Source organism: Mauremys reevesii, linkage group 11 (assembly GCF_016161935.1).
Source record: "Mauremys reevesii isolate NIE-2019 linkage group 11, ASM1616193v1, whole genome shotgun sequence".
Taxonomy (NCBI): Eukaryota; Metazoa; Chordata; order Testudines; family Geoemydidae; genus Mauremys; species Mauremys reevesii.
The window spans coordinates 14,556,676-14,577,252 of record NC_052633.1 but is presented as its reverse complement, the minus strand read 5'-3'; the positions used below and the strand labels follow the sequence as shown (position 1 = coordinate 14,577,252).

The 20,577-nt window shown below is 49.0% G+C and overlaps 1 pseudogene; it reads left to right on the top strand.

Moving 5' to 3' along the window:
* The first annotated feature begins 7,542 nt into the window (after nucleotides 1-7,542).
* LOC120374515 lies at nucleotides 7,543-20,251 on the top strand (annotated as a pseudogene).
* Nucleotides 20,252-20,577: the final 326 nt, after the last annotated feature.

Genomic DNA, 20,577 nt, shown 5'->3' with positions numbered 1-20,577 from the left:
TCATTGCTTTTTGCTGCCCCATCTCCAATATTTCAAAATCTTTTTCAAAGGCGGACGCCAAAACTGGATGCAGTATTCCAGGGTCAGTCTTACCGATGGTGCGTCACCTCCCTGTGCTCCTCACTGCTCTTTTCATCCAGCCAATGATGGCGTTAGCCTAGGCACCACAGCATCACACTGGGTGCTCCTGTTGAATGGCTTGCCCAGCATGGCCTCTCAATCCTCTTCACAGTTAGTGCTTTCCTGGATACACTTCCCCATTCTGCAGGTGTGGCCTGCATGCTTTGCTGCTAGGTGTAGGACCTTTCCTTTGGTTCTTTTCAAACTTGTTTTCTTTGAATGGGTCCAGCTTATCACGGGATCCGATTGCTCTGCGTCACTGCCCTGTCCTCAGCATTAATTACCACTCTGCTAGTATTTTATCACCCACCCACGTTAGTGGCAGTGATTTTATATTGCGTTGCAGTTCACTGATATTTATTTTCAAGAATTAATCCTTGAGAGATGTTAGGGGGCTTATTCCTTCACCCTCTCACTTCCCTGGTCCTTCTCGCATGAACAGAGAGCAACAATACCCGAAGTCTGAAGGTGCAAACAATTTGATGTTTATTGGGGTCAACTTCCAGCAAGCATGATTCCAGTTTCCTTCCTTAGTGTCTCCTTCCCAGCTCTGACACCACAGAGCCTTGCCTGTGTCCCTGTTCCTATTCCTGTTCTCATTCCCCCCTTAGAAAACCAGGAGCCCAATTCCCCCCCCCCCAGCCCCTGTTCCCATCCCCCCCTTACTTCCTGACTGACTGCAGACTACATAGAAAAACTTGAGTTCTGCTTAGCTAGACCTTAACCAGTCATTGTACTGACATTTAACTAACCAATCCTAACATACTGTAACATGGTTATTTAACCAATTATATCCCACCAGCCTCTCTATGGCTCCCTCTACACCAGTGGTTTTCAACGTATTTACCATTGTGAGCTGCACATGCAGCTCTCTGTGTTATGTGGGCCGCATCCACACAACATATATACTACCTGAATGGCTCTGAGGATGTCACATGGGCTGCAGCTGTGTGCTGATTGGGCCCTGGGTTAAGAACTACTGCTCTACACTGAGAGATCTGGCTTGTTTCCAGGCCCCATTGCAAAACCCCAGTGTAAACAAGGTAATGCTGCTAATTGTCACCAGTGTAGCTTAGCCTGGTTTCATGCAGAGATAAGCTACACCAGTTCAACACACCATTTACCTTGTCTACAACGGGACTGTATTAGACCAGCTACACTGAAGACCGGAATCAGGGCAAAACCTCAGGATATGCTTTGCTCAGCTGGAAAAGCTGGATTCTAAAGGTCTTGGCTACAGTGGCAATAGACACAGATACTGCTAAACTAGTCACAGCGGGGGGGATATTCCCGCCAATGGAGCCTTGACGAGGAAATGTTACTTTATGGAAGCGCTTGTCCTGTTCCAGAATTGAAAGCGCACTGCAGCGTTGAGAGGCAAGGATGTTTCTCATGGAAATTACTGTGTAACTGTAGTTAAGCTGCATAAATCAGCCGTTGTGTCCCGCAATTTGTAAGCCAGTCGTTAAAGAAAAAATGACCACAGCCCTTCTGGTTTGTGCATCCAGGAATCCTTTCATGGTTTTCAACTTTACAGCTTGCCATTTTGAACAGCTCACCAGCTCAGCTGATGGGATTCACCATGAAACCTGCCTGCTTGCAAACTGCATGAGCCCGAATTAGATCACAGCATCGGAATGTGATTTGTTTGGTCTTTGCAGAGGTGTGGCCATTCAAATAAGCAAAGAACTTAATGTGCCAATAAATCAAACCTTTTTTGTTGGGGTGGGGGCAGGGTTGTTCTAAAGAATTTCTCCTGTTCCTACTTCCTTTTATGCATCAATCCCATTTGTTAATCCGCGGATGTTCTGGTAGCTCCTGTGCTTAAAACACAACGGCACAGGCCCCAGATAACAAAATGCAGCCAATAGGGCATGTATGGTATGGGGCATTGTTTAATAAGTCTCCTCTGTAGCTCCTGAATGAGTGTGAAAACACAGGCCTGTGATCCATGCCAGGTTAATGAATGTATTTCTCTCCCCCCCGCCCCCCAATCCTCTGTTTCAATGCCACAGCTTCATTTCCTGTACTTTAACAATTGTATTTTGCAAATATGATGCAGTTGCACTGCCTGGTTAAGTGAGGAAAGTCAGCGGAGAGGCAAACAATTCTGCCGAGATCAAGAGGAGGAGCATGAGATGCAAAATGGGGTGCTGGGATCTCCTAACACAAAATCGGCTTTATTGTAAGACTTAACATATGTACAGATATATAGGGACAGAGGCGGATGAAAGCAGATAAATCAAAATGGCCTGAAAGCTAGAGTCTTATTTTACATTGCCGAGGTTTGTCATGAGATTCTGATAGACTGGTACTGAACTAAAGGGGAACTGCGGGTGACGGTGAACCCCATAAGGCTTCATGGGAATATGCTTATGAATGTATACATGATATAACTGGAATATGTTTTATGCTACACATGCCATGTAATATATCTACGTAAAGGTTATGATCTACTCAATACACTCCTCCTATTTGTATGCATGTAGCATTTTTGTACTTGAAGTTAGCAATATTGGCTGTATACTTGCTTGATTTCTAAGTAGCCTCTGTAAAGCATTTGAGCAGCTTCTTGAGAAAGGAATGTGCAAGTTAAGTGCCCAATCAAGAAGCACTTAGAGACAATGGATCTTGGGAGGCTCCAATCCACATAAGAAGTCTACACGAGGACGTTCAAGGTAGCAGGTAAGCCATGGCTGCTGCCTGTAAAACTTGAGTCATGCAGGGACATGTGACTTGCCCATGTGACTCCAAAGCTCCATCTTGGAGCTGGACTTTGTATAGGAGAGAGGAGGAGGCCTCCACCCACAAGAGACAGTCTACTTAAACCCTGGGAGACCCCTCCATTTTGTCTTCAGCTGGCTAAAGAGAGCCTCTCCAAACCCAAGGATACCCGAAAGAAACTGGAACAAAGGACAGTAACTACAGGGGGGGTGAGTGATTGCTGGACCCAGACCAGAAGGAGACTAGTCTGTAAAAGGAAGCTTACTGGAACTGGTGAGGTTATAGCTGTATTCAGTTTCTTAGACATAGACTTGCGTGTTCTATTTTATTTTCCTTGGTAATTCACTTTGTTCTGTCTGTTACTACTTGGAACCACTTAAATCCTACTTTCTGTATTTAATAAAATCACTTTTTACTTATTAATTAACCCAGAGTATGTATTAATACCAGGGGGAGGGGCAAACAGCTGTGCATATTTCTCTATCAGTGTTATAGAGGGCAAACAATTTATGAGTTTACCTTGTATAAGCTTTATCCAGGGTAAAATGGATTTATTTGGGTTTAGACCCAATGGGTTTAGACCCCATTGGGAGTTGGGCATCTGAGTGTCCTCAGCTGGTATAAATCTGCATCATTGTATTGACTTCAACTGAGTTGCCTTACACCAGCTGAGGATCTGGGTCACTGGGTTATGCTTGATGTCAGCTCAGTGGTGAGATATATACACAACTGGTCATTTAATTGACTTGCAGGGGGCTGTGATGACATGGTTGTGGCTAGAAGTTGGTTTCTAACAGAGAGATAATTATACTGGTTTCTTGGAACAGCCTAGCCATATGCCAACTTAAAGAGAACTCAGGATCTCAGCTTGGACTATACTAGTGAGAATGGAAATGACTTCTAAAGGGTCATGAAGGGAATCTGAGCATTTAAGTAGCTTCTCCATGAATTATACTAAAAATGAGGCAGCAGCTGCGGAGAAGTCGCATTGGTTCATTTCAGCTATCATGACCAAGAGAATAAGAACAGTAGGCTGATGATACAAATACCATTAGTTGGTCACAACTACAGCTAGTTGGAAAATTTTCATCAAAATTTGCTTTTTTTAACCCCCAAAATGCAAATTTTGTCAAATCAGAATGTTTTGAAAAACATGTCGATTTTGATGAATTTTCTCCACATCCCAAGAAGCATTTTAATAACATTGAAACATCCAGTTTTGACATATTGGGACTGGAACATTTTCATTTTTCAGTTCAAGGTGACTTTTTCAAAAAAAAACCTTTTTTATCTAAAAACATTTGAAAGTTTTGAGATCGAAATGGGAATTAAAGGTTTCAGTTTTATAGAAATGAAACGTTTTGATTGACCCCCAACCTTTTTTTGGAATTTGATTCCGCTGGAGATAAAATATTTTGTTTTTGTTCCATTTCAGAATGGTAAAAATGCCCCAAAGCACAGAATTTCCTGTGACGTGGTAACTCTGGGTCCAGCTCACTGCTATTGCAATGAAGTGACTGCAGGACGGATCTGCAGAGGTTCGGTGCTTCCGCTCGTGACCAAAGCCTAATGCAATGACATGTTACTCACACGAGGATTCACATGGATCATTCTTAAACTAGATGTTTCCATTTTAAAATACTGAGGTGGCCTCCAGCCCTCTTTTAGGAAGCTTCTGTCGCTCCTGCCCATGGGGGCGAGAGGAAAGAACTTGGAGAACTGCAGAGTGACCTTTGCAAACGTCTAGCCGCACAGTTTCAGAGTGTTGGGCTGGGTTTTAGGCACATGACGCTCATTCAAGGCAGTGGGGAGTGGGCACTTTAAATCCACTGCAAACTCTTGAACACTGCTGGGTCCAATCACTGACTTCTCTGCACCAACCCAAGAGGAAAGCAACTCACTCCACTGAAGCCACCAGAATTACACCCAGCATGTATCTGGCCCACTGAGTTAACCCTCCCAGCTCCCAGCCTTGACAACGCTGCTTTCAAATGCAGACAGACGCCCTGGTTTCACAACAATGGAGACTTGCGGAAGAGACAGAGTGGGTGTGTGCTGTAACAAAGAGCTGGGGCTGCTTTGCCAGACACTGTGGGCTGGAAATCCTGTCAGGAACAGGCAGCAAGTTTCTTTTCAGGACTTGATTGCTTGGGTAGCGAGGTGGAGCCGGAGCTCTGTAAGCACAACTCGGCAGGATTTCCCTGTCCCACGGGACTGCCTCCTCCTCTCTGTCCAGCCCTTCGGAGAATGTGTTGAGGAAAATAAAGATGAAGCTCTGAGCTGAGGCCAGGCATTGTTAGTAAAATTGCAGTGTCTTGAGGCTCCATCTTCTTCAGGGTCGATGGGTCATCACAGGCTCTGCAAGGCACCAAGACACTGAACTGAAAACCTCAGGGCTACAGGATCGAACACATGAATCTCATTCGCCCCGGGACTCGCACTGTTTGCTTTCCATTTCCCTTCTCCCAAGCTGCGTGCCTCTCCTCCTGCAATCTCCACTCGCCGTGGGCTGCCCTCGCTGCCCCTTCCAGAGCAGGAGATGAAGCCACCAGCATGGCTCCTGGGGGAGACGTGCCCTGGAAGATCCAACTGCCTCCTTTCATCATGCCCATGTCATGGTCTCGTGATTGCTGCTGTCCTAGTCACATGCCTTGAGATTGGCTCTGCACTCAACAGCTCCATTTCTTGCCTAGCAGGCTCCAGTGACTGCACACTGGCCAGGCGGGCAGGCTGAACCACACCACAGAGGAGTGGTTGCTGCTCTCTGGGCACCATTGGTGTCTCATAGGTTTCAGCAGTGGAGCCCCATGGAGGCACCATGCAGGGGAGCTGGGCCGGTTCCCACAGGTTCCCAAGAACCGGTTGCTAAAATTAGACCTCCGTGGAGAGCCGGTTGTTAAAGGGCCAGGGGTGGGCAAAGATCTGTTGCTCCCAGGAGTCCCAGCTGGGAGGCTGAGGCTCCCCGGCCCTTCCCCGCTTCCCCCAGCTGCAGCATGGCCAGCCGCCGCACCAGCTGGGCAGCTGAGCTCGGGAGTCGTCCTGCTGCCGCTTTTGAGGCAGCAGGTGTGTGTGGGGGGTCGCTGCAAGCTCCAGGCTGGGCCAGGGGGGGGGGCAGTCCATTGGCCCAGCCCCCAGGCCCCCCTGGCCCCCCGAGGATGTCTCTCCCCCCCTCTCCCCCCCCCCCCCCCCAGAGCCATGCAGCAGGGCAGCTCAGCTCAGCTCTGAGATCCTGGCTGCTGCCTGGGCTGTGGAGGAGCCAGCAGGGAAGGGGGGTGGGGGGGGGGCCGTGGGGGGGGGGTCTGGCCCATGGCCCCCCCCTCCTCCTGCCCCTCCCTGCCTCCCCCCCCTCCCCCCCCCCCCCCCCAGCTCTGCCCCATGGCCCCAGCTCAGCAGAGAACCTGAGATCTGCTTTTGGGTTTTTGCAGGTCAGCAGGGGGGGGGTGAGCTTCTGTAGGGGGTGGTTAGGGGGATTGGGACCTGTTTGCCCCCACTGTTGTGCCCCCCCTGGCCCCCCCCGCCCCTGCCCCCCCCCCCCTATATGGCCTGAACTGAGCTCCCTCCTAAACCTCCTTTTTTAGGGGAGGACCCAGGAGCCCCAGGAGTAGGATGACACACACACCCCACCCCACCCAGGTGCACTGAGCTGCTGAATAGACTTGAAAATGTGGCCCATCTTCATAACACCAAGCACTAGAAACTGACTTCAAGAGAAGCTATTTGTTAGGGTTGAAAGTTCAGCCACTGATGGCTCCCCACCCCCCAACCCCAGGCCTCCCACCATAGCCAGCCTCACCTGGCCTTTGAGACTCCTGAGAACCACAGGTATGGGGCCAGTGAGATTTCTTGGTAAGGAAAAAGTCCGACTGATTCAGGGCTGTGCATCCGGACTGCCCCTTGTGAGCCTAGCGCTGGAAGCTTTGGGACCACCTGTATCAAGTTGGTTCCAAGAGCCCAAGCCAGTGTATTGACGGAAGAGCTCTCTCAGGAGGTCAGGTATTGGGGGGGAAACAGGTTGGAGTGCTATGACCAGTATTTAGGACAGTGAGTCTGGAGTTCACAGTGCTGCTACGAGAGGCCACCTGACATTGTGACTGTGGCCACAGCAGCTCAGGCTGTTGATGAGTCTATGGATTAGACTTGGTCTACACCTAAGTTAGGTCAGCACGTTGCCCTGTGGTTGGCCACACTCCTGCGTGACATTGCCATGGCAACCTAACCCGCACGGTGGCTGCAGCTGTGTTGACAGAAGAAGGCTTCCATCGCTGAAGCGCCTGTCTGTCGGGGAAGTGGTGGCCTACACTAAAGGAAACCCCATTTCTGTTGGTGTGGGCTGTGTCTATACCACGGCGTCATACTGGCCAATACAGTGACAGAGCTATGTTGGTACAGCCCCCCTGTACTGTACATGTACCCGTAGGGTTAGACTCCCATTAGGATTCTTTTAAGCATGTTGAGCTTGAATGATTGGAACAGGGGTGCAGGGAGGATCATAGAATATCAGGGTTGGCAGGGATCTCAGGAGCTCAGCTAGTCCAACCCCCTGCTCAAAGCAGGGCCAATTCCCAACTAAATCATACAGCATCATAGAATAGCAGATAGAATCACAGAATATCAGGGTTAAACTGGAGCCACGTCTCCTGCTACGCTGAGTGGGAAATCGAGGCCTGGGGCCTAACTCTTTAGAGTGTACGCAGCTAATCATCCGAGGGCCCTGGAGCGCACTGTCAATGCCTTTTGAACAGGGTTCTCTCTTCTTTGCAGAATATGGCCCCGAGAAGAACGCAGCAGGTGGGGGCGGGGCCATCCACGGAGCAAGCCTACATCTCCAAGGTGGTTCTGCTGGGGAGCGCGGCTGTGGGAAAGTCAAGCGCAGCCTTCCGCCGTGTGAAAAACGACGTCAGGGAATCCGTGCCCACTGTGGGATGTGAGTGAGTGGCAGCAATGAACCAATCCTTTGGTGCAACACAAAGGGCCTGATCTGCGTCTCCCTTGTAGCAGGAGTGTCTCTGCTGAAGTCAGCGGGCGGCGCTAGCGTGAAGTCTGGTTTTGCTTAAGCTCTCAGGCCCAGCAGAGCAGCAGCAGGACGTCACTCAGCAGGCAGGGTTAGGGGCTCCAGCTGGCAGCTCTGGCGGCTAACGGGCGTGACCCAACAGACCCCCAACGGTACAGCCCGTGAGCACGGGTTAGTTTGGTTTCTCAGCTCAGGCACAGGACTGACAACGGCGAGATCCGGAAAAGTCTGGTTAAGGCGGCGCAAGCTGTGCAGGCTGATGTGCCCATTTTAAAAGCTGGGCCTTGTCTGACGCTGCTCTTCAGAGCTGGATCTTTAGGCACCAACCTAAGAAGCACGTCTGAAAAAAGTCAGGCCTCAGCATCTCCTGCTCCACCGACACCAGTGGCAAAGGGCCTTTGGAGTTCACTGGCAGGGAGGCTCAGGCCACAGGCAGGACACATTTCTCTGCTGGGGTAGATTGGAGACAGGAAATCATGAACAGGGGACCAGCAACACAGCTGTGTTCATTGTGGAGTCAGAGTGACAGCTAGCGGTTCATTGCAGGTAGTGCAGCATTTAAATAGGTCACCTCAGCGGAGAGTTTTGGTCTACACCTGCCAGTTCTGAGTAACCCAAGAGAGTGTTCACCATTTACTATTCAATGTTATAGATTTTCCCCTCTGCGTTCTCTCCGTGCTCTCCCCCTAGTCCTGGCTCTCCCAGCTGCCCCCACAGAAATACTACCAATCGCACTGCATTATCTCTGGATGGGTGCCAGTCCCAGTCCCAGCGCTCACTGCGACATTGCACCACGTTCTTACTCTCGCTGCACAAACTGACACAGGCGCATCCTGGAATCCCAGGAACTGCGCTTCAGAGTCCGATCTAGTGGGTTTGGGTTGGAACCACCCCTTGTAGAATTCCTGGGTGTCAGAAAAACAGACGTAACACTCTGTTCTGCCCTGTTTGTGACAGAGGACGTATGACAACGGAGCCTCCAATGGATGACATTTAAAGGCTATCTTCCCAGACTCCCAGCAGCTCTGCCCATGATATCGCTCCAGTCACTCTAGTCAAAGCAGCCCATCTAGCCTCTCCAATGTGATCAGCAAACCTGCCTTTGACATTTTCCTGGTGTTTCAACAGACACCCACTCACACTAGAACTAGGTGAAATTTCAGCAGAACATTTTTTCTGAAAAAGCTGCAGATCCAGGGACACCACCACATTTTAGGAGTTCATGGTAACAGTGTTCATGTAGCCAGGTTGGTCCCAGAATATTGAAGAGACAAGGTAGGTGTTTTATTGGACCAATTTCTGTTGGTCGAGAGGACTAGGGTGACCAGATGTCTCAATTTTACAGGGACAGTCCCAATATTTGGGGCTTTATCTTATCTAGGTGCCTGTTACCCTCCACCCCCATTCCGATTTTTCACACTTGCTGTCTGGTCACCCTAGAGGGGACAAGCTTTTGAGCTTTACAGAGCTCTTCGGGCTCTGGGTAGGAAGCGGAGGATTTAGCTGTAACACTCCGGTTCCTTCCTCAGACCTGAAGAAGAGCTCTGTGTAGCATGAAAGTGTGTCCCTTCCCCCAACAGAGGTTGGTCGAGATAAGATCTTATCTCACCCACCTTGTGAGTTCATGGTAGTTTCACTGAATTGTTTTTAAAAAAATCACAATGTTTCATTTTTTGGTTTGAAATGACTTTCAAAAATTCCTTTAGTCTTATTTTAAAAAAAATTATTTAGAATGGTCCAAGTTAAAATAAATGTTTCATTTGACCCAGAATAAAATTTCTCTCGACGTAGAGTCAAAATCTTTGAAACATTTCATGTGGTGTTGGACTTGCAATCAATTTTGTTTTGACTTTTCAAATTGCCAACAACAAAACCAAACCACCATTATTCACCCAGTTCTGCTACGCGCTCCCATCATCAGAAGCAAAAACATTCATCTCAGTAGGCAACATTGGTGGAAAACATGGCTTTAGTTTTTATTGGAGATGTCAACACAAGGTCGGTTAAGTCTCTTTAGGAAGTTTTGCAAGCTTACAGACCCTGGTATGAGCTAGGGAGGCCATTGATGTTCATGGGACTGATCCCCACCTGTTAGATGTTGACTTCAATGGAGGCAAGGCCAATTTACATAAGCAAGGATCTGGCTCTGTGTCTTTACGTCAGAAATAGGCAGAAAGACCCTTTTCTTCCTGTTTTAAAGAAGGGCCCCGACCTTTGCCAGGAGAGTGGGGATGGAGGGCCCAAGGGGTCTCCCACGCTGCCACACACACCAGGCAGTCACAGTGCCTACACCAAGGAGTGCGGTGTCATTCGCCAACGTTACTTGGCACTCAGAGAAAGCTTCTGTCCCTCCCAGGGCTCTCTGGAGAGCTTTGGCTCTGTACTGCCCCCTTTACCTCAAGCCCGTGTATTTGTCAGACAATCTGGCCCTTAACAGATGGCTTCTGCCTATCTACTGTGCACAGCCGCACATTTGAGCTGCTATAGCACTTTCAGACCAAGGATCTTCAAACATTTTGCAGACATTTGCTGGCTTTCGCAGCACTCCAGGGAGGTGGATTTTAATTAGACCCATTTTCCATCTGGGCAAGCTGAGACAGGAAGGTTAGGGGCTAGGCTGGGACTTGGCCCACACATTTGCCTGGGGGAGTATGGGAGAGCAAAGGCCTCTGCCCCCCTTTACGCCTCTGGGCCAGGTGTGCAGGAGCAAACGTGCACCTCTCACTTCCCTAGAGCAGGGAGAGAGGGGAGCAGGCATGGCCTTGGTGTCACCCCCACCCACTGGCCAGCAGAGCCCTGCCAGTTTGGGCGTGGGGCAGGTTCGCTGGCATGGGCTAAGAGCAAGAACAAGCAGTTGTAGCTCAGAAGCATCTGAGCACCTCCCCGGGGCTACTCCTGGGACAGCGCTGCTTCTGTATAATCAGGGCTGTGCTTAGGGGCCCACGTGAGCCTTAAGTGACTTGCCCAAGGCCATACAAATCAGTGTCGGGGAGATTGCCGTATTTCTGTTACAGCAGCACCCAACAGGGGCCAGGCACTGTACAGCTGGATTAGAACTCAAGACTCCTAATTCCCACCCTGCCATCACATTTCCTCCAGCTAGACAGCTGCAAAACCAAAGCTTGCTAATGCCACTAATATTGATGGATTGAGCAAGAGCCATTGTTCTCATTCCTCTTCCCCTCCCCATCTCCCAGCTACACCCTGCTGATGTGCATTGGTGTACTACCGGGCTGTGATTGGGTAAGACCAGTTCACCAGCCTGTTTGTTACATTGCTTTTGGTGGGGGAGGGGGTGTTTTAATTCTCTCTCTCATCCTCCCTCCCCCTGCAGCCCTTTCCAACCGAATCTCGACACCCATCTTTCACACAGATCACCGAGATGAAGGTTAACATTAATTAAGGTGCATGCTATGGCTTTCTCAAGGAGCTGTCCCATCTCTGCGCTTCCAGGTTCTTTCTTCACCCAGCTGGTATGTTTAGAGACTGCCACGATCAAGCTTGTGATCTGGGACACTGCAGGACAGGAGAAGTACCATGGTGTTTGCCATCTTTATTACAGGGGGCGAGTGCTGCCCTTCTTGTATTTGACATAGCCAGAAAGGTAAGAGCAGCAATGGCTTGTTCTCCTGCCTCTCTCCTCCAGAAGGGTTTGTCTTTATCTTTCTAAAATATCCCAACTGAATCTTGATCATGCAGCCACACTGCTGGTAGGCTGCAATAGTTCTAGTGTAGGGTCGCTTCCCAATACGTCTCCAGACATTTCAACCAAGACTGCTTTTTCCTGCGCACATCACGTAAGGGCTACACATCATGGGCAGGTTTATCCTTCTCTTCTGGTAAAGATGGGTGAAGACATGCAAGGAACCGGTACAGACATTTCACTGACAGTGGGCAATAAATGCTCACGCTTTCCCCCTCAAAGCCAAGATTTCTCTGTCTACCCCTGCCTCCCAGCCCAGTCCAGCTCACCAGCCAAGTAGGTAATGAGGGAGCATCACTAAGTGCTCTTTGTTCCCCTACCCTCATGTAACCCCACACCTGGGTGTGGTGTCCTGTCCCATCTAGTGGCACCGACACCACTTAGAGCAGAGGTAGGCAACCTATGGCAAGAGTGCCGAAGGTGGCACGCAAGCTCATTTTCAGTGGCACTCACACTGCCCGGGTCCTGGCCACTAGTCCGAGGGCCCTGCATTTTAATTTAATTTTAAATGAAGCTTCTTAAACATTTTAAAAACCTTATTTACTTTACAGACAACAATAGTTTAGTTGATATATTATAGACTTATAGAAAGAGACCTTCTAAAAACATTAAAAGGTATGACTGGCACGCGAAACCTTAACTTAGAGTGAATAAATGAAGACTCGGCACAGCACTTCTGAAAGGTTGCCAAGCCCTGACTTAGAGAGAGATAAAATGAGTTACACTAATGTCTGTTTCTGATGGACTGTTCCAGGGGGACATGTCGCATGATCTCCCACTACGTTATGAAGGTTTTTTCCCTTTTACTGGTAATACGCAACACACAGGAACCGCAACACCGAGGGCCATATGTCTGTATTACTGCCATGGTAGTTACAGAAGGAGGAGACCATAGGCTGCTGACGAGTAACATCTCACAGTAACAGAGCTTTATGGAAGAGGTAGACCAAGCTACTAAGAATCCTTGCCCCATCACAAGAGAGCCCAATCACCTCAGCCCATCACCTGTAGGCTGGGTCTACGACCCACTGGGGATCCATGGTGGTTGGGTCATGTCTGATGGAGGAGAAGTCATCCTTGGCTTTGGGGAAGCAAGTATATTTAGAGCTGGTTCCATGCTGAGTAGTGCTCCTAGCATCACTATCTGTCAAGTGCATTACCCATTTGTTTCTACCATTTTTACCCCTCACCTGCCAATCTCCTTTGGGCCATGTGACAGCTGCTGAGTATCTGTTGGTTTAATGTCGGTGTGTGTGTGTGTCTCTCTCTCACCTTTCCAGGCAACTTTTGCGAGAGCAAAGCTATGGTTGAGGGAATTAGAGAAGGAATTTCTTCCCGATGAGCTCGTGATTGTTTTAGTCGGCAATAAGATAGATCTTGCTGCTCAGCGGGAATTCACCTTTGAGGTAAGTGCACTGCAGTAAGATCTCAGCACTTGGCAGATTCTCTCTTTCAAAAACACCACGGCAGCGTGTTTCCCAAGTGCTGCACTTCAGGCTTTCACACTGAACAGTTTATAAGTAAATGTTTACGTGAACGCCATTCTCCTAGCAGTGAGCAATATAGCAAGGCCCCACTGGCTGCCAGCGATGTTAGAGGTCATAAATCCCATTTTGCCATCTGTTTCAGCTGCTAACTTTCTTGGATCTTAGAGACTTTTCTGAGCTTTGGTGGGTTTGTTCAGAGGGTTCAGAGTGTGCATCGGTAGGTTTCCATGTCAGACAGAATGTTCCCAGATGTTGCTTCAAAACTTGCCATCAATGAGTCGATGCAAAGAAAAATATATAGATGCTTTGAATTACATTAAAAAATTCAGCAGCCTCACTAGAAGCTGATGCTGCATCACTGACCACCAAGTTCAATGAATGAGAACTGCATGGGACAAAAGAAGCTCGAGGGTTTAACTCTCGGATCCGTGTCTGCACTCCTCTGTTCTTTCCTCTCACATTGGCACCATGATCGTAGCCCTGACCTCTCATGTCAGCTATCACATTCCTGTATCTTCCAGCTTTTTAAGAAGCACATTTGTCATACCAGCTCCTGGAGTATCATCAATGTCAATAAATTCTAGAAAATGCTCTCTGACCGTCACCATTGCAAGGACATTTTCACTAGGTTCTTCTCTTGTTACAAAATGCACCATTAAAGTCATTTATTGCATATGGCTGATGTTAGGTGTGCAGCCCAGAAGTCAACTGCTGCAAATGGACCATTTTGAGTACCACTACAAATTCTTTTTCCCCTCTCCTGCTGGTAAAGGCTCACCTTAACTGATCACTCTCATTAGAGTGTGTATGGTAACACCCATTGTTTCAGGTTCTCTGTGTATATATAGCTTCCTCTTGTATTTTCCACTGCATGCATCCGATGAAGTGGGCTGTAGCCACGAAAGCTTATGCTCAAATCAATTTGTTAGTCTCCAAGGTGCCACAAGTCCTCCTGTTCTTTTTAGTAATATCTTGCTGACTTCAAATCTGCCACAATCTTCTGTTTGATTTTTGTTACCAGTAACTATATGATCTCATTTTGAATGGTTTTTCCAAGGTAGTGGTGTATGTACATTTCTTGAGTGGTGACTCTTCTTAGATGCTCCTGGAGTACAGCATCAAACTCAGCCATCAGCACCACAGTTTTAAGGAAGTTTCCATTGTTTGGCCCAGACAGCTGATCTGAAGTGCTAGGTTTTGGGTCGGAAGCATTTTCAGAACATTTTGCCAGTACAGAGACTCTGATGCAATCTTCTCTTCATGCTGATCATCTAGGGTGGCCTTTAACCTTAGTCTCATCTCAAGCTCTTTCCACCTATGCAATGCTCTCTGGTGATTTGCTGCCTTCTCATGGCATGCCAGATTTCTTGCCAGATGTTTCCAGTCCTTTGTTTCTGTAGAACCCAATGTGGCTGGAACATTAGACTGGAAGAGTTTGCAACAAAAACAGTATGCAGCATTCTGGGTTTCTGAGTACATAAGCCGTGGCCTCTCCACTTTGTCACCATTGGGGATTTCACGCCAGTAATGTGTTGGATGGAAACTTCTATTTTCATTGTCTTTGGGGAACATGAAGTTTCACTTGCTGTGGCCCATGCAGAACAAGGAAGTCCCTCAGGCTACTGCTCAAGTGGGTCCACAATCCTGGATCATCTAGACTTAAGGAACTAAACTCAGCAGCAGCTGCTTCTTGTGCCTCCACCACACTCTTCTCTGATCTACGCTTTTCTTCAGGAATGTGCTTGGTTACATCCATTTGAGATGGGAGATATGGATGCTGCAGTAGCTGCCAGGTCACCTGCACTCTGACTAACTGGAAGATCAGGCATCTCCTCACCACTCACATCATCACTGGGGCCGGAAGGCTCACGGTGAACATTTGTGTCTATGTATCTCAGGAGAGCTCCTTCCTGCTTAGATAGAAAAGCTTCCTTTGCTTTCTTTCTTTTTCTGAATGCTGCCCCGGAGGGTGTTTTCTTCTTTCACTCATGACTGCTGTTCTGTGCCAGCTAGAGTGGCTCTCAACACTCAATGGAAGAGGACAAATAAGCAGGCTGGTAGCAGGGCCTGAGTGAGGGAAGATATCAGCATCTTAAGGGCCTAACTGGCTCCTATTATGTCAGGTGACTGCCTGTTCTCCTCAAGCGGGTTCAGGGAAGCAGCAGGAAACAGGAAGCTCCCTAAGAAGCTGGTGTGAATCAGTCCAGGCTCCTGGGGTGCTGGAGAGGTACATAAGAGCGCCTCCTCCTCTCTTTCCCTGCAGCTCCTGCTGCTTTCTGTCATTCCCTCTCACCTTTTCTCCTGCCTCCTGTTATGTCTCTTGTGCCCTCCTTCCTCCAGCACAGCACTCCACCAGCTCTGTGCATCTAGAGCAGGGAGAGTACATATGCACCAGCACCAGACACATTTTCTACACTCTGGGTCCTAGTGGTGCCCGCCACAGTCTGGCACCTGAGGCTGCCACCTCAGTTTGCCTCATGGTAAGGCCAGCCGGGAATGAATATCTGTGATTTCAGCTACAGAGTTCTTCCAAACATTTCACAGTGACGGTGCAATGTGGTGTTAAATTTCAAATGACATATTCCACATCACCTTTTAAATAAGTATCAGTCACCACACTGGTGAGTATGTCATGCCCGACAAAGTCGCTGACACAGAGTAACAAACCACTAGTGGGCCTCTGTGTCAAACATGGGTGAGTCTTCAGTGCCGTTAACCCCCCACCCATCCACACACAAACCCACCCACTTTGCAGTGAGGGTGCAGAATAAACGATTCCAGTGCTGATAGGCCTCCAGTGTCTTCCCACAATTCCCATGGTGCACCCAGGAGGAGAGTGCGTGGAGTTCTCCACAATCCCCTGGGAAGGAATTAGAGTGGTTCAGCGTGCTGCAGCAGACAGAACCACGGGCTGTGCCTCCAGAAGCCAGAGCAACACAAACAGGAGTGCGCAGCACCTGGTGGGGACACAATTTGGGAGGGAGTTGCCATGTGGCTGCTGCCAGCCAGGCTGGTCAACTTGGGTGCCAGTCACCTGAGCTAGCGCTTTGAAGACATACAAGGGTGAAATACAGCTATAGCCGCAGGCTGTGTGTCAGCTGGACACGTGATCAATAGCACGTGCCCTTGCCTAGCACCATTTGATCATGCAGACAAAGGTTGTTGTGATGCCTCTTCTCCAGGGCTCTGGTGGGGGTTAGGACTGGCTGGAAAACAAGACTTCCATTGTGTGAGAAACAGAGTCACCAGGCAGAGCAGGGATTCAAACCTGGGCTTCCCACACCCCAGTGATCGTGCCACACACAGAGCTGTTGGCTAGTCTGGGCTGGGGAGGGGAGCAGGGGGCAGGGAGGCTGCACGCAGTAGCCTTATCTGCCAACTTCCTGGCTTGTGGGCTTTAAATCTCAGCCCAGGAGAGCCTGTTAGTGCATCTATGGTTGCAGTTGTGCTCCTGCTTTGACCCTGTGGTATTAATGTGTTGACATCTTTCTCCTCACCCTCCCACACACTTTGGACAAGATCTCGCTCTGAATATGTCCAGTCCAAACCAAGCCGTCTGCAAGGCTAGTGCATCCAAACCCGGTGAGCCAGGGAGTTTTAACAGGTTCCAGTCAGAGAGCGGCTGCAATGCCTTGAGCTGTGCAAGAGAGAAAACAAGCGTGGCCTAAACAGTTCGGCTGCAACCGTGTGCCTGGAACAGAAGGAGCGTGAGCTGGGGAAATAGGAAGCTTTAGGCTTCGCAGCAGAATCTGCTGGAATGCAGCAGTGGCTCTATCACCGGACACGCTGCTCTTCAGAAAGGTGGGAACTAAAGTCAGTGTAAACTAAGAGCTTGTCTGCACGAGTGGGGGGCAAGGTCTAGGGTGCACTTGTGTGTTGTGCACTAACTGGCCCATAAGGACCTGCTGGCATGCACGGAGAGTTCCCTAGTGTGCGTCACTGCAGCACGCACAGGCCTGTTAGTGCACAACACACTGGAATGTGTCCCACTCCAGTGCAGACTAATGCACCATGCAGATGAGTTCTGAGCTTTAAGGCTCCTTGTACATCATTAGTCTGACAGTGCAAGCGCTGGAGCTAACGGCGAAGTGCGAGGCCCTAAGGCAGTTTGCAGCATCCGGCTTGGAGATTTGTTCCAGAGCCACCCTTGCAAATAGCTGGAGATTTCTGCATGCTCCTCTTCCTACTTCTCAGCCACTAGTCAGGAGAACCGCAACTTGCCCTGCTACACTAGTGTTTGTGTCCATTCCGAGATTGCTTCTCCAGGTTGGCACCATGCAGCCGTGTCCACACTGGGCAGGGCCCTGTCACGTCTGTGGTGTCCAATCATACAGGGAGGAGCTGTGCCTCCCTGCCAGGCCTAAGGACAAGAGCCAATACCTTGTAAATGGAGCCCTTATTTCCACCACTTTCCAGGACATTTCCCAAGCTGGATGTGATTACCGTGCAGAACACACCTACGTCTACTTTGAAATAACCCTGGTTTTGTACCTTCCCCACCCAACTAGGAGGCGGAGGAGTTTGCAAAGAGTGAAAGCTTAATCTACATGGAAACGTCGGCAAAATCCAACCACCAAGTGACCGAGGTGCTTATGGCCATAGGTAAGTTCCAAGTGAGAAGCCGCTGGACAGGTAACAGCACTAGAGAGGTCTGTGCCAGCTCTTTGCCTTGTGAGCGATAGCACAGCACCGCTTGTCTGCTCCCAGTTGCTCAGGGGCAATTAGGGTTGAGTCACTTGACCTGAAGAGGTCCAGGAACTGGAAAGTCTTTACTGTGACTGCAGCAGTGCCTTGCCTGTAGGCCTAGACAAGAGGTGACTGGTACACTCTGGCCTGTCAAGCCTCACAGCTGCCAAGAGCGAGCGAGACAGATCCAGAGCAGTGGCTTCCCCATTGCAAACACAGACAGGCTGCCCCCCTGCTGCCCCCAAACTTCTGAGACAAGCAAACTTCTGGAGTGGTTCTGCCTTTGCCGCCGGGGTGAGGGTGGAACCTGCTGAGCGCTGAATGGGGAGGAGGTTCACCCACCCTTTGGAACACCAGCCACTGGCCCTAGCAATGGGGAAGTGGGAATTTCTCCCCACTCCCCAGATTCCTCACTGTCACTCCCAGAGGAGCTCTTCTCTCCGAGACCCATTCCCCTTGGCCCCAGTTATGATCCCCAGACAAACCAAGCCATGTTTCCTTCATCCCTCAGGCCAGAGATCAGAGGCCTCACCCAGGCTGCAAAACAAGATCCCTGCATCCTTCTTCCTTAGGGGGTAGAATAAAGCCCTCGAACCGGCTAGGACAGTGGCTCTCAACCTTTCCAGATTACTGTCCCCCTTTCAGGAGCCTGATTTGTCTTGCGTACCCCAAGTTTCACCTCGCTTAAAAACTACTTGCTTGTAAAATCAAATATACAGCTGTGTCGCAGCACACAACTACTAAAATTGCTTACTTTCTCTTTTACCATCATTAATTAGAATATAAATATTGTACTTACATTTCAGTGTATAGTGCACAGAGCAGCATAAACCAGTCATTGTCTGTATAAAATTGGACTTTGTACTGACTTAGCTACTGCTTTTTAATGTGGCCTGTTGGAAACCTAGGCAAATATCTAGATGAGCTGATGTTCCCCCTGGAAGCCCTCTGCATATCGCTGGTTGAGAACCACGGGGCTGAGCAGCAGAGCCAGAGGCTCAGCTAGACTGAGTCAGCCTCGCTCCACTGGACTGGCCCAGGCCTGGAACCCTGGGGCTCTGTCCCACCCATCCCACTTCGCCTCCTGGGCCTCTGATCGTAGCTTACCCCACAGGCGTTAGCCAGCTGACCCTGTATTGCCATATGGGGATTCAAACGTGGGGTATGCCTCCGCTTGACCCTGCACTAGTGCACAAATGGCAAACCGCTGCCATTACCTTGGCAGTCCGTGAGATGGCACTAGAGTCTTCTCATGTTTGTTCCTATTAATGAAACCGCTTGGAGAAAGCTCTAGAAAAATAGGACACAACTGAAGCAACAGATTCCACCTACAGCATATCATGAACCAATAATAAGCATTTACTACCCAATAGATATTCTTGGTCCTTAAGAATGCTAGCAGTTTGATAGAGGCAATTCATGAGACACCTAGCACCCATCTTATGCCAGTTTCAAGTTAGGGTCTCCTCCTTCTACTTCCTTTTTAAAGAATTTCACTACAGCTTATAGAGATGTGATTTGCACATCATCACCACCATTCTATCTGATAATGGGATTTCCTACAGACAACTTGGTGCAATACAACATTTGCTGTCCTGAGATGTTTTTAGGGGGATGTCCATGATACAGCTGCAGTGGAATCTGTAGATGTTCTAGTACGGGGAATGAAGAGGTGTATGGGAGAGTCCTGAGGGAGGGACCATTATCCAGAAAGAATGAAGGAGCATGAGGACAATTGTGAATGGAAGTTTGTTAAATAGTAAGTGCAGGAGTCCTAGGCCAAGAAACATATGGGTCTCAAGGTAAAAAAAAAATGAAGTTAATAAAGGTAAAATGTAAACTTAACTTAAATCAACATTATAAATAAGAACAGCCACACTGGGTCAGACCAAAGGTCCATCTAGCCCAGTATCCTGTCTTGTGACAGTGGCCACTGCCAGGCATTCCAGAGGGTAGGAACAGAACAGGTAAACATCATGTGATCCATTCCCTGTTGCTCATATTTAGATATTTTCAATCTTAATAAATTTAGAGGGACAGATCCCCAGGCCTAGCCCAATAGCACATGAGGGAAGGAGAAAGTGGCTCCTAAGGCTCCTTTTCCTCTTTATCTTGCTTGTTGTGGGTCAGTCCTTGGCATAAATTGAAAAAGCCCTGGGGCTGCTCTAAGTTTCACCACCAGGAACCATTCTGCTGGTTGGGGATTGGGGCGCTCTGGCCACACCCCAGCCCACTGCTGATGGGAGGGGGACACAAGCAGGGGAACCCCTAGCTGCTCCATTAGCGGATGGAAAGTCGCCCTAACAAAGTCAGAGCAGAGTCTGAGTATGTAGCACAAAATGTTACAATAGCTCAGCAGAGAAGGACTGAGAATTTCATATTCTGAGTTTCTTCACAGCTCACAAGTTCTTGAAACGGGAACAACAGAAGGAACCAGCCCCTCAGCCTCAGCCCTGGAAGAAGTCACGCGTGGATCTGCGAGAGCCAAGCAATCACACTAAGAAGTGTTGCATGAACTAAAGGAAATGACCTAAGGTTACCACCAAGTGTGTTTTTATTGGGGGGGGGGGGGAAAGGGAGGCTGGCCCTATGTATTGTGTGCAGGCAGCATGGTTCTAGGGGGCAGCTGGTGTGTCAGACCGTGATTATTGCTTTTATTTTTCATTATTGTCAGTGTTCGATTGAAGAACGGTACGAGAGGAGATATTGCCGAATGCAAGGAACCTGAAAAGCGCTGCAAGTCTCCTCTCGCTGGTGTTTGCTCAGTGTTATCATTATACAAGAATACAGTGCAAAGTAGCTTCACAAATAAAAACAGCAAAAAGGAGTAGTCTATCTCTCTCCCC